Raw genomic sequence first — 14,413 nt, forward strand, 5'->3', positions numbered from 1 at the left:
TTTGAGCAAACATGGGGAGATAGTGAAGGACAGGGAAGCCTGGCATACTGCAGTCCATGGGTTACAGAGAATTGGACATGACTTAAATGACTGAACAATAACTACTATGGAAAATGCATGAATGGTTAAGATAATCAGAGAGGGTTCAGAGAATGGAGGCAGAGAACTAATGGTTACAAAGTACAAGGAAAACCAGGGGTTTGTGGTTGAGTGAAAGCTAAGAAGGTAAAGTTGCAAAAGAGGAGAATGATGAGCAGACAAAACTGAAACAAGGTAACCTTATCATTGTTTCAATATAAAGGTGACATTTGAATGAAAAGAGGAAGTTAGAAAGTGAGATGGATGATAATTAAAAGGTGATACAAGGTAAATATAGATTGTAACACCAGTATATACTTGGGTTTTTTTCTTGGCAGATGGGAGAAAAGGATGGGGGAAGTGGATTATGGGGCTCTGTTGTAAGAATAGTTAAAATATTCAGCTTTATAATCCATTGTGAATAGGTAAGAGAGTTAAGGCAGAGGGATTTGAGGCTCAGATTGACTCAGATGTAGTAATAGGTGGAGTGGGAGAAAGGGACTGAGGAGGCTGGCAGAATAAGAGACTGTGGTCTAGAGTGAGGCATTGAATTTAACTTCATAGATCAAGCAGTTCCAGGTGATGAATGATAAAGTCTAGGACGTGGCCTTAGGAGTTGATGAGTCAAAGTGAAATGGAGCTTAAGGTTATTGATTTTTAAGGTGGTCAGAGAACTGTAATGTTAAGATGTTGGTTGAATTTTTTATGTTCTCCTTGAAGCCAGCCTAATAGCATGATTTGGGATGGAGAGGAAGATTGAGCTTTGCACCAACATTTTTAATGAATGTGGACAATTATTAATATTAGTTAATGAACAACAGTGGGTGCAGCTTTGCCAAGTTAATTTTTCTTAGATAATTAGTTGTTTCCTATGGAGATAAAGCTATGGTCAGTTTATTTGGAAATAAGCAGTTATTAAGTTAGGAAAATGAAACCCATATAAGCATTTTTCATACCATTAATTTATTCTGCAAACATTTACTGGGTGCTTTTTATTGACCTTGGAGTTCCTTACAGCCAAGGGGCAAGACAGTCATCTAAATACATCACTGATACAGTGAGTTGTGTCCAAGTAGAGTAGTGGTCTCTTGTGGGACATATCCTCAGATCCATTGTTATGGTCCAGAAACCATCAAAACGTCTACTTAAAGGTATCCTTTTCACTGTATTTATTTTCTTTATAGTTTTTTCATGCAAAATATTTCAGACAATATAAAAAGGTTAGATAACATACCAACACCCATATACATAGCATTTAATAAATAAGATATTACAAATGCAGTTGGAAGCTTACTATGTATTCTTCCCTAATCCCACTCCTTTTCTCTTTTCTCCTTCCTGCCCACACTGAATTTGGTGTTCTTCATTCACAAGTTTTTTTTTTTTTTTTAGTTACATATTTTGAACCTTATAAAATTGTTTCATACTGTTCTTATCTTTCTGTGATATGTTTTTTCCCCATCCAACATTGATTTAAAAATTTTTTGGCACAGATTCATTTAGCTCAAATTCATTTATTTTTCCTGCTGCATAGTCTTCCATTGTATGACTTTCTTAATTTTAATATACATGTATATATATACATTTTAATAAATAATTAAAATTCTTTCTTAATTTTCCTGATGGTGAGTGCTTAAATTGCCCTATTTTTTCTTATCTCTAAGTGCTGTTATAAATGTTCCTTCCACATCTTTTTGAGCTGTTATCAGTTGTTGCACAAGCAATCAACTCACAACTTAGCAGCTTAAAACAGCAAATATTTATCATCTCACAGTTTCTGTGTGTTAAGCATCTAGGCAAAGCTTAACTGGGTGCCCCAGGGTTAGACTCTCCGACAAGATTAGAATCAGGTGGCAGCAGATCCCCAGCCATCTCAAGGCTTGCCTGGGGAAAGATCTCCCTCCTTGCTCACTCGCCTGGCTGTTGGCAGGTCTCAGGTCCTCACTGACTGTTGGAAAGAGACATCTCTCTACATGGCCACCATAGGGCAGCTTCCAGCAGAGTGGCAGCTGGCTTCCAGCAGAGTGAATGAGAGAGGGAGCCTAAGGTGGAAGCCACAGTGTATTTGTATTCTAATCTTAGAATTCCATCACAAGTAACAGGAGGTGGGATCCTGTGAGGCCTTCCTAAGAGGCTGCCTACCAAACTGGTTCATAGGGCACACATCATCAACTTTACTAAAGATGCTGTGAAATCTCTTCCTGAGGTGGCTGTTCTAATGTATACTTTCCTAAAAATAAGATTTTAACTTTACTAATGTTTAAAATAGGAAGTGGCATGGTGGTTTGTGTTAGAGGCTTCTTGTTACTTTAAAGTATTTGTTATTGGGGAGAAATAATGGGAGTTCCAGGTTTGTTTTGATGTCTTGCCAGCTTGTGTTACTGGTTGGGAGTATTTGTATGTGTATGTTACTTAGAGCTAACTTAATGAAATGCTGGTGAAATGGACACGTTATCTAAGAAAGATCTGCAAGGAAACACATGGACTGACACAAGAGGAATGATGCAAGTATGTTAAGAAAATGGGAGAACTGGTACTCTACTCTCGGTTCTAGCTCTTAGTTGTGCATGAGGGGAAATTAATTATGGTCTATAATGTTTGATGGGAAGTCAGTGAAAATATTAAAAGCACAGAGGTGATTTTGTAATTTAATTATAATCTTTAAAATTTTTATATACTTTATAATTTACCACTGTTGCAACAATAAACCTCACCTTAATTGTATACCATTGCATAAGATATTAGCTAATAATAGTAGTACATGTACATTTTATATATATATATATATATATGTTAAATAAATATATATTGGCAGAGCTCCATGATTGATTTTGTAGACTATTTTATTTAGAATCCTAGAAGTATGAAGAGAACACTGGAGTTAAGAGTAAGGAGGACAGAGCAAATGATTGCCTAGGAATCATTGCCTAGAAGTTAGGAAAAGCTTCACAAAGGAAGTTGATTTTGAGCTTCGTCACAAAGGACAGAGAGGAGTCTAAATTGCAGAAAAAGTAAGAAGGACATTTTTGACAGAGGAAGCAGCGTTTACAATGGAATAGATCCTTCATGGTATGACTATTTGAAGAATGATAATTTCCGAGATGGTTAGGATGAGGATTGTGTGGAGATGAAGGAAGATGAGAATGGAGGTGGCCAGAGTAGGCTCTGTATAACTGGTGATCAGTGAGTGAGGATATGGGCATGATCAACTGAAACTAAGGAGTCTTAGTTTTCTGATTGGAAACTGGTAACTTGGGCACTATAGTATTGTCCTTTATGTCAAGACTCAAAGGCCAGCCTTAGTTTATGGCTCCCAGTGATGGGGAACAATGGTTTACCATTGAGAATTTCAGACTGTTGTTTTTGTTTTTCATAAACAAAAATTGAGGAGATAAATTTTTATTATATTTATTTATAAGAATTATTGAGGTGTAATTCACTTAAACTATGTATGTTTAAAAATTATAATTTGATAAGTTTTGATGTGTATATACTTATGATTCTATCACTACAATTAAGATAGTGAACACCAAACTTTTCTTTGTGCCTGTTAGATGAAGTTTTAAAAATTTGACATAGATGTATAGAATAGTCTTTTGGACTCTGTGGGGGGGGGATGATCTGGGAGAATGGCATTGAAACATATATAATATCATATAAGAGACGAAAAAAAAAAAGAAATATTTGAAAAGTGAAACAGTTCTTGTAGGGAATTTAGTGAGTGATCACATTTTTTAAAGTTTTCTATTATGAAGATCTAAAACATGTACAAACTAGAGAGAACAGTGTAATAGACTTTCATGTACCTGTCACTTGACTTCATAGTGTGATAGGGTTTAAAATTTTTACTGTAATGCTTGTGGGCTTTCCAGGTGGTGCTGGTGATGAAGAACTCACCTGCCAATGCAGGTAGATGTAAGAGATGTGAGTTCGATCCCTGAGTTGGGAAGATCCTCTGGAGGAGGGCACAGCAGCCCATTCCAGTATTCTTGCCTGGAGAATCCTGTGGACTGAGGAGCCTGGTGGGCTGTAGTCCATAGCGTTGCACAGAGTTGGACACAGCTGAAGTGACTTAGCATGCACCCATAATGCTTTCTTACAAAAGTCTGTGTATGTGAATTCTTCATTTTACAAATGAGGAAATTAAAGCCTGGAGAAATTGAATAAAAGAAATTTAAAGTGTGGAAATGTTAGAGTGGCAGGAGATAAAAAAACTGTATTTTTTACTCCTGTATTTGTGAGATACTTGCTACTCAAAAGTGTGCTCTGTGGACTGGTAGGATGGCCATCACCTGGGGGCTTAGAACTGTAGGTTGTCATGCCCCACCCCCCAGACCTACTGAATCAGAAATTGTATTTTAACAAGTATTCCAGGTGATCACATACACATTAAAGTTTGAGAAGCATAGTCCTAGGGCAGATTGCCTCTTTGGGCAACAACAAAATTTTAGGACTAAGAATCTTTCTTGAACTGAGGTAGGTAAAAGAAAAAAAAAAAAAATGGAAAGCTGACTTTTAGTTACTGCTTAATTTCTGTTATTGAATGATTGCTCATATAGTACTATGAGAAGATAATATTTTAGTTTTCCCTATGTCACCATTGTCAATTTATAAGAAAAAAAGATTCTGAGGATAAAATAACAGATAAGTACTCTAAGCTATTATAATTACCCATTTATGCCTTTTGCCAGGGTTATGTTTGGTCTGTGAAAAGGAAATAGAGGTCTTATGGGTATTTTGTTGTTGTTGTTGTTGTTATTGCTCTATAAATTGATAAAACAAAGCAAAACCCGGAGTCTCTCCCACCCTCTCATTCTAAAGATAGCAGTGTTGGGCAACCAGAAGGCAGAATTAAACACTGTTCAGTGTGTATACCAAGGGAGGACCTCATGTTGTGTTCAATCTAGCTGTCTAGAAAACCCTTCCATTAGCCTCTTCCTAATGTTTGCGCTGAATGAGGCATTACATTTTGAAGGCAACACTGACTGAATTCAGTATTGATACATTCACTTACCAACTTTTCTGCCTTGGGCAGAACAGTCTTACTAATGGTAGTGTACAAACAGCAGCCACTGGATTCATCCTCACTCTAAAGGAACTCTTGTAATATTGCCTCTATGGCAATATCCCTTATATGTACCAGCCCCATTATAATTCTGTTCTTTGTGCCTGTGCTCCAGAAGCATTTTCTAGATGATGGTTACTTGTAAATGAAAACCCTTTTGGTATGGTCCCAGGTAAAAACCTGTGCAGGACTGAAATGTGTTCTGAGGTGTATTATGTTGTAATAAGATATGAGTATCTTAACAAAGAGAAAATACCGGTGTTGTTCTTCTGATTTGTAATGTTTTCACGTATAGCACCTAGCTAGTGTTATCTTCAGACCTGTATGGAGAATGATTTGGCAGCTGAAAAAATGTTTAGATTCAGAGTTTAGGAAACTATTATTTTTTACTGCTATTGTATTCTTTCTGATGGAAGCATATACTCTAAAGTTAACCAGTAAAATAAATAATTCCAGTTTTACTAAATCCTTTAGTCCTCAGAGCCTTGTATTAATATGTACTCAAACAGTCATATACAGCATGTAAACTACCATGATTCCCATAAAGAAACCCATGTATCAGATCCCGTAGTATGTTAACAGAGGGCTTTACCCAGTGGAATTATTCACTGGCATTGATACTGTGAGACTACAGACTGTTAATAACAATATAATTTCTATTTTTAATGCTAATGAGAATTTAAAAAGTAAACTTTAAAAAATGTAAAATAAGCCTATATGAAGTCATAAAGCAATTAAAAACTGACTTGCTGAAGTGCTATCACTTTTAATCATTATATTTGAGCTTATGTTATGAGAGAGATGAAAGCGTGGCATTTGTACATATAGTGAGCAGTTGTTGAAAGTTTGCATCTTCACTATTTTTAATATGAAATACTGAGAGTCTTCTTGCATATTCTGGATTGTCTTAATTTCGGCCTTGATTCTTAAGCTGTAAAGTCCAGTTTGTGCTTCTGTAATGTTCTAAATGTTCATTTTCTTTTACTTGGGGTTATATAGTTAGTAGTATATAGTGAAAATATGATTAGTGTGGGAATAACTCAAAATTGGCAACTGGACTTGGCACATATTGGTTTCCCTGCCCAGGGTTAGAGTCCAGAGCCACCGAGAGTAGAACTTCACCTTTTTCTCCTGGTGTGTTAGCTTTACTGATGGTTTGAAGCCATAGTAGTTAATATGCTTTAGCCTTTGCTTTTACAGATGAGAAATGGATCTTATACTTATATCACCAGGCTTCAAAACTATTTACACTAAGTGGGGTGGTTTACTACCTCAGGGGTAGTGCATTAAGCCTATTGCTCTTGAGAATCCATTTTCATTTTTTCTCACCAATTGATGGGACAGATATGACAAGCCTTTAAAGTTGAGTGGAAATTTTCTTTGGGGTGGGCTGCTGTATTAAATTGTTCCTTACCACCACCATGGATGTTGTAAAGACTTGTGAGTGGGTATCCTATGGCTAAGAAAAGAGATATATTGTTGGTGGTTGGGAGGCTGTAAGGTCTAATATATAGGGAATAGTTTTCTTCCTATCTGCCTGTTATTTCCTTCTTTAAATCATAACTTGAGTCCATCTATTCCAAAGAGATTTTCTTGATTAACCAACACCAGAAAGCATTAGTTAAGTTCTTAATTGTGCGTAATGCTGTGAGAGGCTTTGTTTAAAGAGAATTGCGTAGTTATTTTATGTACAATTTCTAACTTGCACCAGTACATTCTTATATTTAGGTTTACTATATTTAAAAGTTTAGATTTAGTGTGTTTACACTGAGTGTTGTTTACAAATGACAGAGATTACCTAATTAATACGGTAAACACCCCCCCAATAATTCTTAGTTGAAAACCTCCTATTACCATTATGCTAACAACCATTCATTTGCCTCTTATTTCTGCTCATATTTTTAATTAATAGAATTACAATAATATAGTGACTAAGAAAAATGTTATGAGATATTAATATTTAATGTCAAAAGAAAAATTCATAAAATAAGCCTTGAAATTAAATAACCAACACATTAAAGAGGCTGGATTCTACTTCAAGGGCTTAGAGTAAAATGTAGAGTTTTGAAATGAGTCAGAAGTTTCCAGTAACATTAGTTACATGCTCTAAATGACACACCAAAGACACAAGAATTCCTTCTGGTTGAACTTTTCTCTCATTAAAGTTGCTTTAGTTTCCAGAATGTCCTCCTTTAGAATTTGTTGATAGCTCGTTTGGTTTGTTAGTTACTCTGCCTCTACTCAGGTGAATTATTTGGTTTTTAGAAAATCAGATTAGCACACTTAACCATGATTGTAAAGATCAGGAATTCTTAAGGAGAATTTAATATGCTTTCTTTTCCAGTTGTAGGTATGTAAGAGATCACAAACAAAGCATTAAGATAAAAACAGCAACAGAAGTTTTCTGTAGAATCAAGAAATGTTCTTCAAAAATACACATCCAGGCATGAGGTAGCTTTATTTATCACACGCTTGGAGAGAAATAGCAGCTAATTTCACTTTTGTTGGCCCTGCTGCTGATTCACAGATTTCTGTGTGACTTTTCACAATATATTTCTGGGGAACAAAGTTCATTATAGTCTAAATGCAAACATATGTTTCCGTATATTAAACAAGCATTTTAATACATTATTATTATTTGAGCTAATAACAAATAGTCATCTGTCAGTGAACTAAAAAGGTACAAAGTTCACAGTAATTCTTAGAGAGCTTAGTAATTACCCAGACAGCTTGTTAGAAAAGCTGTTTAAATCTAGGAGTATAAAATACACTGATGGGTCTTTTACTCCCATGGAGTTTCAAAAGATTGTTAATACATTTGTCTATAATTATACACAAGTTCTCAAAGTCTTCATTAGTGAAATTTATATTCTAAGCCAGAATTGATACCACTTATAAATCGCACTAACTTCTTGCTCCCCCAACCATCCCCTTGGTGTTAAAGTTAGCACTTTGTGTCTTTCCCTTCTCTTGTTCCCCTTTACCCATTTCTTTCAAAACAAAACAAAACCCCTTAGAATAGTGTGGCAGTCATTTATATTTGATTTGTTTTTCAACAGATATTTCCCAAATAAATTTCTTTGGGTTCTGGAAACTTCTTGAGGGTAAAGGGTATGAAGGGATGGAAGAGATGAAAAAATTAGCTGCACAAAAACAGAAACTTTAATACATTTTCTTCATTTTCTAATTATTGTTCCCTTATATCATGCCTTTATGTGTTCCTGGCAGTACATATGAATTTTCCATGGCAGCTGTGGTAGTTAATGGATTCTTAAAAGTCATGTTTGGATATAAGTAAACAAATAGGTTTTTGTTCCTTTCTAATGAAATTAACTGCCATCTTAAGGAAAAAAACAAATCCCAAGTTGTTTAACTAGATTGTTATAAATAAGATATACATTTGTAATGTTTTAGTATTAACTTTAACAAATGACTATTGGGGGGACTAGTGGTGGTCCAGTGGTTAGGACGCTGTCCTTCCACTGTAGGGGATACGGATTGGATCCCTTGTTGGGAAACTTAGATCCCACAATCTTTGTGGTACAGCCAGAAAAAAAGAATGACTATTGGAACTCACTTTACTCTTCTAAGGTTTTATTTCCATTCCTAAAAATACTTAATTTAATAGATTTACATTTAGGTTTTTTATTTCCTAAGGTATTTCCAGTTGTTTATCTGATGCTACACATCTCCATCCTGATATTAAATCACCTTTTGGCCCCACCTTACATGTTTTGATTATTTCTTTGTTTTTTTCATATTAAGACAATACATTTTAGATCATGATGCAAAATGTAGATCACCAGAAGGAACATTAATTAGAAAAATAAAGGAGTTGTTCTGCCTTAGGAGGGGCTTGTAATGTTCACGTTACTAATTAAATGTGAACATTTTTCCCTTCTAAAATATTGTTTCACTGCCTGCAATCTGTTTTCGTTACTGAGTCATCTTTAAGCTTTATAGGGCAGGCAAGATTTTCTTTTCCTGGGCGTGGATATAATTAAATGCATACATGTAGGGTAGACTGAGTGTTAGCAGATAATTCTCCATTTTGAAAGGCATATATAATCAAGTGTATAGGATAGGATAAAAGTGTCACGAGCTAGAAATTAGTAGTAATTTTCTATGTGTTTATAACATCTTTGACCCATAGAAGTGAGTTTTAACATCTTTTTAAATCATGGAGAATTATACTCATTACATTCAATTTTTTCTAATGTTTATCACTTTATTTTCTGGGATGTATACATTCAGTTTATTTTTCTTGATTCCTTCTTGGAAGGCAAAGCTTCACAAATCATGTAATTCCATTGTTTCAGTGATATTTGTTATTATTGTCATTGTTAGCTCCAGTTACTGTTACAACAGTAATAACAATTATAGTACTAAATGCTGCAAGATATTTGAGGTTAAAGCTGTAATAATAGACCACCAGATCTTAACAATATGGTATTTGGTTTCTGTTTTAACTATGGACTCAATGATGTTTACTGATAGATCTATTCCACTTGAAAGAAGCATCACAGAAATTTATATTGAAAAGATAAATAAGGGGTGATACCAATAAAAGAGGTTGGACATGGTAGATAATGAGAAAGAGCTAAATTAAACTGTTTACAGGTTCCTGTTAATATCTCCAGTTCCTCATGGAATGAAGTAGAGTATAAATAGTTATTTAGGTGAACCCTTTGGTGGTATATATTCTGCTAAGAAACTCTTGACAGGTCTTGTATTGTAATGTTGATCCAGAAAGCAATTCTTTAATGTATAGTCTTATAACCTGAAGTATTAATAATATGTTCTAGAAGTTAATTATGCCAGTAAAACAGATTTGTATTTGTATACCGATTTAGTAACTTAGTACATGGAAAACTCTAGAAGCTGGTATATCTGCTATTCTAAACACAAGTCTGTTAACCAGCACCACCCCAGTGCCTCTGTGAAACAAACTGGTTGGAATGGTTGCTGCTATTGGAGAATGGTTCTCTCCTGGGGAAATATTGTTTTCTAGTTTCATGGGATGTTTACTAATAGTAATCATTTCAGCATGTACGTTTTATCCTTTCTTTCATTTAAAGGTTTTAGCAGAAACACTAATCTGAGCACCAGGAATTAATATAAGCATTCAGTGAATATTTGTTGGATTAAATTTACATAGATCCTTCTATTTCCTTTTGAGCTAGCTAAAATAAATTTTGCATATATTAATGTTAGATTAATATGAACAATAAAATACTTTGACTGTGTTTCTATTTTAAAGTACCTCTCTGTTTGCATCCTTCCAACGTTTTTTCCAGGCTTCAGGCTGCTGAATTAGGCTGCTGTGTCTTCAGTCAGCAAAATTCCGTTGGTGTATCTGTCTACACGAGATACAGCACTTTATTCTAGCGTAAGAAGAATTTTCAAATCGTTCTATTTTTCCTGCCTACAACTCTGCTTCCTTATTTAAATTTAATTTTTTTTCTAAAATGTATTTTATTGAAGTATAGTTGATTTACAATGTTGTGTTAATTTCTGCTGTTCAGCAAAATGATTCCATCACACATATACATGTTATATGCATATATATACATATTCCTTTCCATTATGGTTTATTATAGGATATTGAATACAGTTCTCTGTGCTATACAGTGGGACCTTGTTGTTTGTCCTGCCTCCTTTCTTAAAATGCAGTTTTGAGAATAACCAAGTAAAAGGATTTCCTTTGAAAATGAGTGTATGACCTCCAAACTCATTTATTTAGTTGTGTTGATATGTTTAGTTGAGTATTGATTTATTTCTTACCATAGTTTTCTCTACTGTTAACAAAAGACCGTAAAAATTACAAACATAAAAGAAACTGCTATTCCTGATAAAGGTTTGTTGCAGAAATTTCTCTCCTCATAATAAAATTAGTGATGTATGTTATTGTGTAATATGTTTTCTTATATTCCATCTCTTTATATTTGAAAATATAAAGAGTATTTTCCCTTGTAGCAGGCATGTGTTCTTCCAAATGACTTCTTTTGAGCTCACATACCCTTCTTTTTTTTTTTTAAGTTTTGTTTTCTCTCTTCTTCCCTTTCTATCTGTGTATCTATACATATATATAAAATATACTAAAGGACAGAGATATAAATGAATATGCTTAATCAGAGTGTTTTCTTCTGAACTATATGTAAGTTGTGATGTGATGCTCTGTTGACACTGAAAATTTCAGTGTATATTTTCTAAAGACAAAGATACTCTTTTATAACTATTATTTAAACTATTAGATAGATATTTATAACTATCATTATTAAAATCAGGAAATTAACAGTGGTATAATATTTTTTATCTAATCTGTAGGCCTTATTCAAATTTGATCAGTTTTTCCACCAGTGTTTTTTACAGTAAAAGGAAAAAAATTATTGGTCAGCCTCCAAAATAGGAATGTGAATTTGCACACGAAGTTGCAGCAGGTGGGCTCAGTAGTTGCAGTTCTTGGGCTCTAGAGCACAGGCTCAGTAGTTGTGGCACGTGGGCTTAGTTTCTCCTTGGCATGTAGGATCTTCCTAGACTGGGGATTGAATCCGTGTCTCCTGCATTGGCAGGTTGATTCTTACCACTGAACCACCAGGAAAGCCCTCCATTTAGTCTTTGAATCTCCTCTGCTAAGTGATGATTCATTCTAGTTACTTCTTTGAGAAAATCTTGATACCAATTTGTGTGCCAGGCACTATGCTAGCAATAAGTAAATCAGTTAGTGAAAATGAGAGTTGCTTAGTCATGTCTGACTCCTTGCGACCCTACGGACTATACAGTCCATGGAATTCTCCAGGCAAGAATACTGGAATGGATAGCCTTTCCCTTCTCCAGGGGGATCTTCCCAACCCAGGTATCGAACCCAGGTCTCCCACATTGCAGGTGGATTCTTTACCAGCTGAGCCACAAGGGAAGCCCAAGAACACTGGAGTGGGTAGCCTATCCCTTCTCCAGGGGATCTTCCCGACCCAGGAATTGAACTGGAGTCTACTGCATTGCAGGTGGATTCTTTATCAGCTGAGCCATCAGGGAAGCCTATAAATCAGATAATCTACTTCTTAACTGAGCTTTTGCATGCTTCTGGGGAAATAGACAAAATCAAAGTAAATGAATGATTGAATGAGGTGCTGTGCTTGAAATGAACAGAATGATGAAAGCGATACTAGATGAGACCACTTTAGATAGATTATTCAAAGAAGATACTTTTGAAGTGGTATCATTTGACTGAGACTGGGATAGTTAGAATGAGCAGGCTTCAAAAGAGCCAGGAGAAAAACATTCCAGGAATAAGGACCAACAAATGTGTAGGCCTGAGTGTGGGAAAGGATTTACTGTATTTGAGGGACAGAATGGATGCATGGGTGATGGAGCATAATGTGTAAGGGGGAAGAATGGTGGTAGTGAGGTTGGGAGATGAATAGGAGCACGATCACACGGGGGCTTTGGGGCCTAGTGAAGAAGAATTTGAATTTTATTCCGAAGAATGGTGGGAAGCCTGTGAAGAGTTCTAAAGGCATGACTTTTAGTAAGATTCTTAAACCTCTCTAAACTCAAGTTCCTAGTCTAAAATGTTTAATAGTGTGTTACCTACCTTAGGGTTGTTGTGAGGCTTACATGATCAAATTAATTTATCAGTATCTAATTAGTTCTTAATAAATAAGGTAGATTATTATTATTAGAAATGTGTTTTTATTGTAGGGCAGGGATAGTTCATCAGACCATTTTCATTATTAAATATCATTCAATACTATCTAGTTCTGTGCTTATCAGTTGACTTTTGATTATTAATTTGATATCAAGTATCATGATACTATGATAGAATGAAGCTCCCCAAGTATGAAATATTAGTATGTTAAGAGAGACATTTCTTTTTTAAAATAATTAATATATTTCTGTTCTGCTTTATATATCAGTGTTTTATACATTGAGTTATTAAATCTCATTTCTGGGTATGTAAATAAAGTCTGCTTATGGATCAAGTCTAGATAAAGTACAGATATAGATAAAGTACTTTCCTGGCCTTCAAGACGAAATGGGAGATTCTGAATGGTGATAAATCACTATATACATACAGTATTTACTTTTAAGCCTTGTTTTGGTAGTCTACCATTATAACATTTTTCCAGTGGAAAATCTAAACAGCTGTTGCTTGACAGAATCCTAAGTAGTTAGGATCCTAAGATCCTAAGAATCCTAAGTTACTTTCTGCAACTTTAAAGTTACAATCCATTTTCATTGTTCATGAAAGTTATGTTCCATAATGTTTCCTTGAATACCAAATTAGTGAATTCTGAACCATTGCTCCTAAGGAAAATACAGGGTTAGATTCCTGTGAATCTCTGGTCATACCTTTTTCATTCCACCAGTACATAACTTTGTTGTATGTGTATTTCTGTTTAAAAATCCCTATTTAATATATATTGTCAATTCATTAACGTTGAACTCATGGCCAATAGGACTATGACTCTTGCCTAAATAAAGTTTAAAAAAATTTATTTATTTATTTATTTATGGCTGTGCTGGGTCTTTGTTGTTGTGTGGGCATTTCTCTAGTTGCAGCCAGCGGAGGCTACTCTCTAGCTGTTATACATGGGCTTCTCACTGTGATGGCTTCGCTTGTTGAGGAGCATTGAGTCTAGGGTGCATGGGCTTCAGTAGTTGCAGTGTGTGGGCTCAGCAGATGTGGCTCCCAGGCTGTAGAGCACAGGCACGTAGGCTTAGTTGCTCCGTGGTGTGTGGAATCTTCCCAGATAAGGCATAGAACCCGTGTCTCTTGAATTGACAGGTGGATTCTTTATCACTGAGCTACCAGGGAAGCCCTAAAACTTTTCTGATACACATATTTTCTCTGTAAAGCTCCTCACATTCTTCTTCTACTTAGGAACACTATTCAGCATTTTAGGACTTTGGTTAGGGTCATTTAAAATAACGAAATCACCAAAAAAAAAGCAAAAAAATGTGAAAACATGGCACTAAGTAAACTACAAAAAGGATTCTTGCTGAACCAGCTGAGAACATGCACATCTGGCAGCTCAAAGTTTTCTCCATTCTGCACATACGCATGTCTGCAAATGACTGCTGACGTACCTGAGGATTGATTTTGGGGTTACAAGTAAATTTTAGTAAGTAGGTAGTTCACAACTGCAGATTGATTATAATTATTTTACTTTTGAGAGGCACTTCATTAAAATTTTATTTTTTGGATGGGAGGATGTGGTACAGACTGACATTTGATAAGTTATTTTTATATTATTTTTCATCTTGATA

The 14,413-nt window shown here is 35.1% G+C and overlaps 1 protein-coding gene across 5 annotated transcripts in view; it reads left to right on the top strand.

Moving 5' to 3' along the window:
- PBX3 (PBX homeobox 3) overlaps nucleotides 1-14,413 on the top strand; it is a 226,307-nt gene that overhangs the window by 44,551 nt on the left and 167,343 nt on the right. Inside the window, exon 2 of one of the 5 annotated variants that reach the window (XM_019970856.2) lies at nucleotides 10,441-10,532. The exons of the other annotated variants lie outside the window; for them this stretch is intronic. The gene's annotated coding sequence lies outside the window, so the exon portion shown is untranslated. The remainder of the gene's footprint in view (nucleotides 1-10,440; nucleotides 10,533-14,413) is intronic. 5 annotated transcript variants of the gene reach the window in all.

This window comes from Bos indicus, chromosome 11 (assembly GCF_029378745.1).
Source record: "Bos indicus isolate NIAB-ARS_2022 breed Sahiwal x Tharparkar chromosome 11, NIAB-ARS_B.indTharparkar_mat_pri_1.0, whole genome shotgun sequence".
Lineage (NCBI taxonomy): Eukaryota > Metazoa > Chordata > Mammalia > Artiodactyla > Bovidae > Bos > Bos indicus.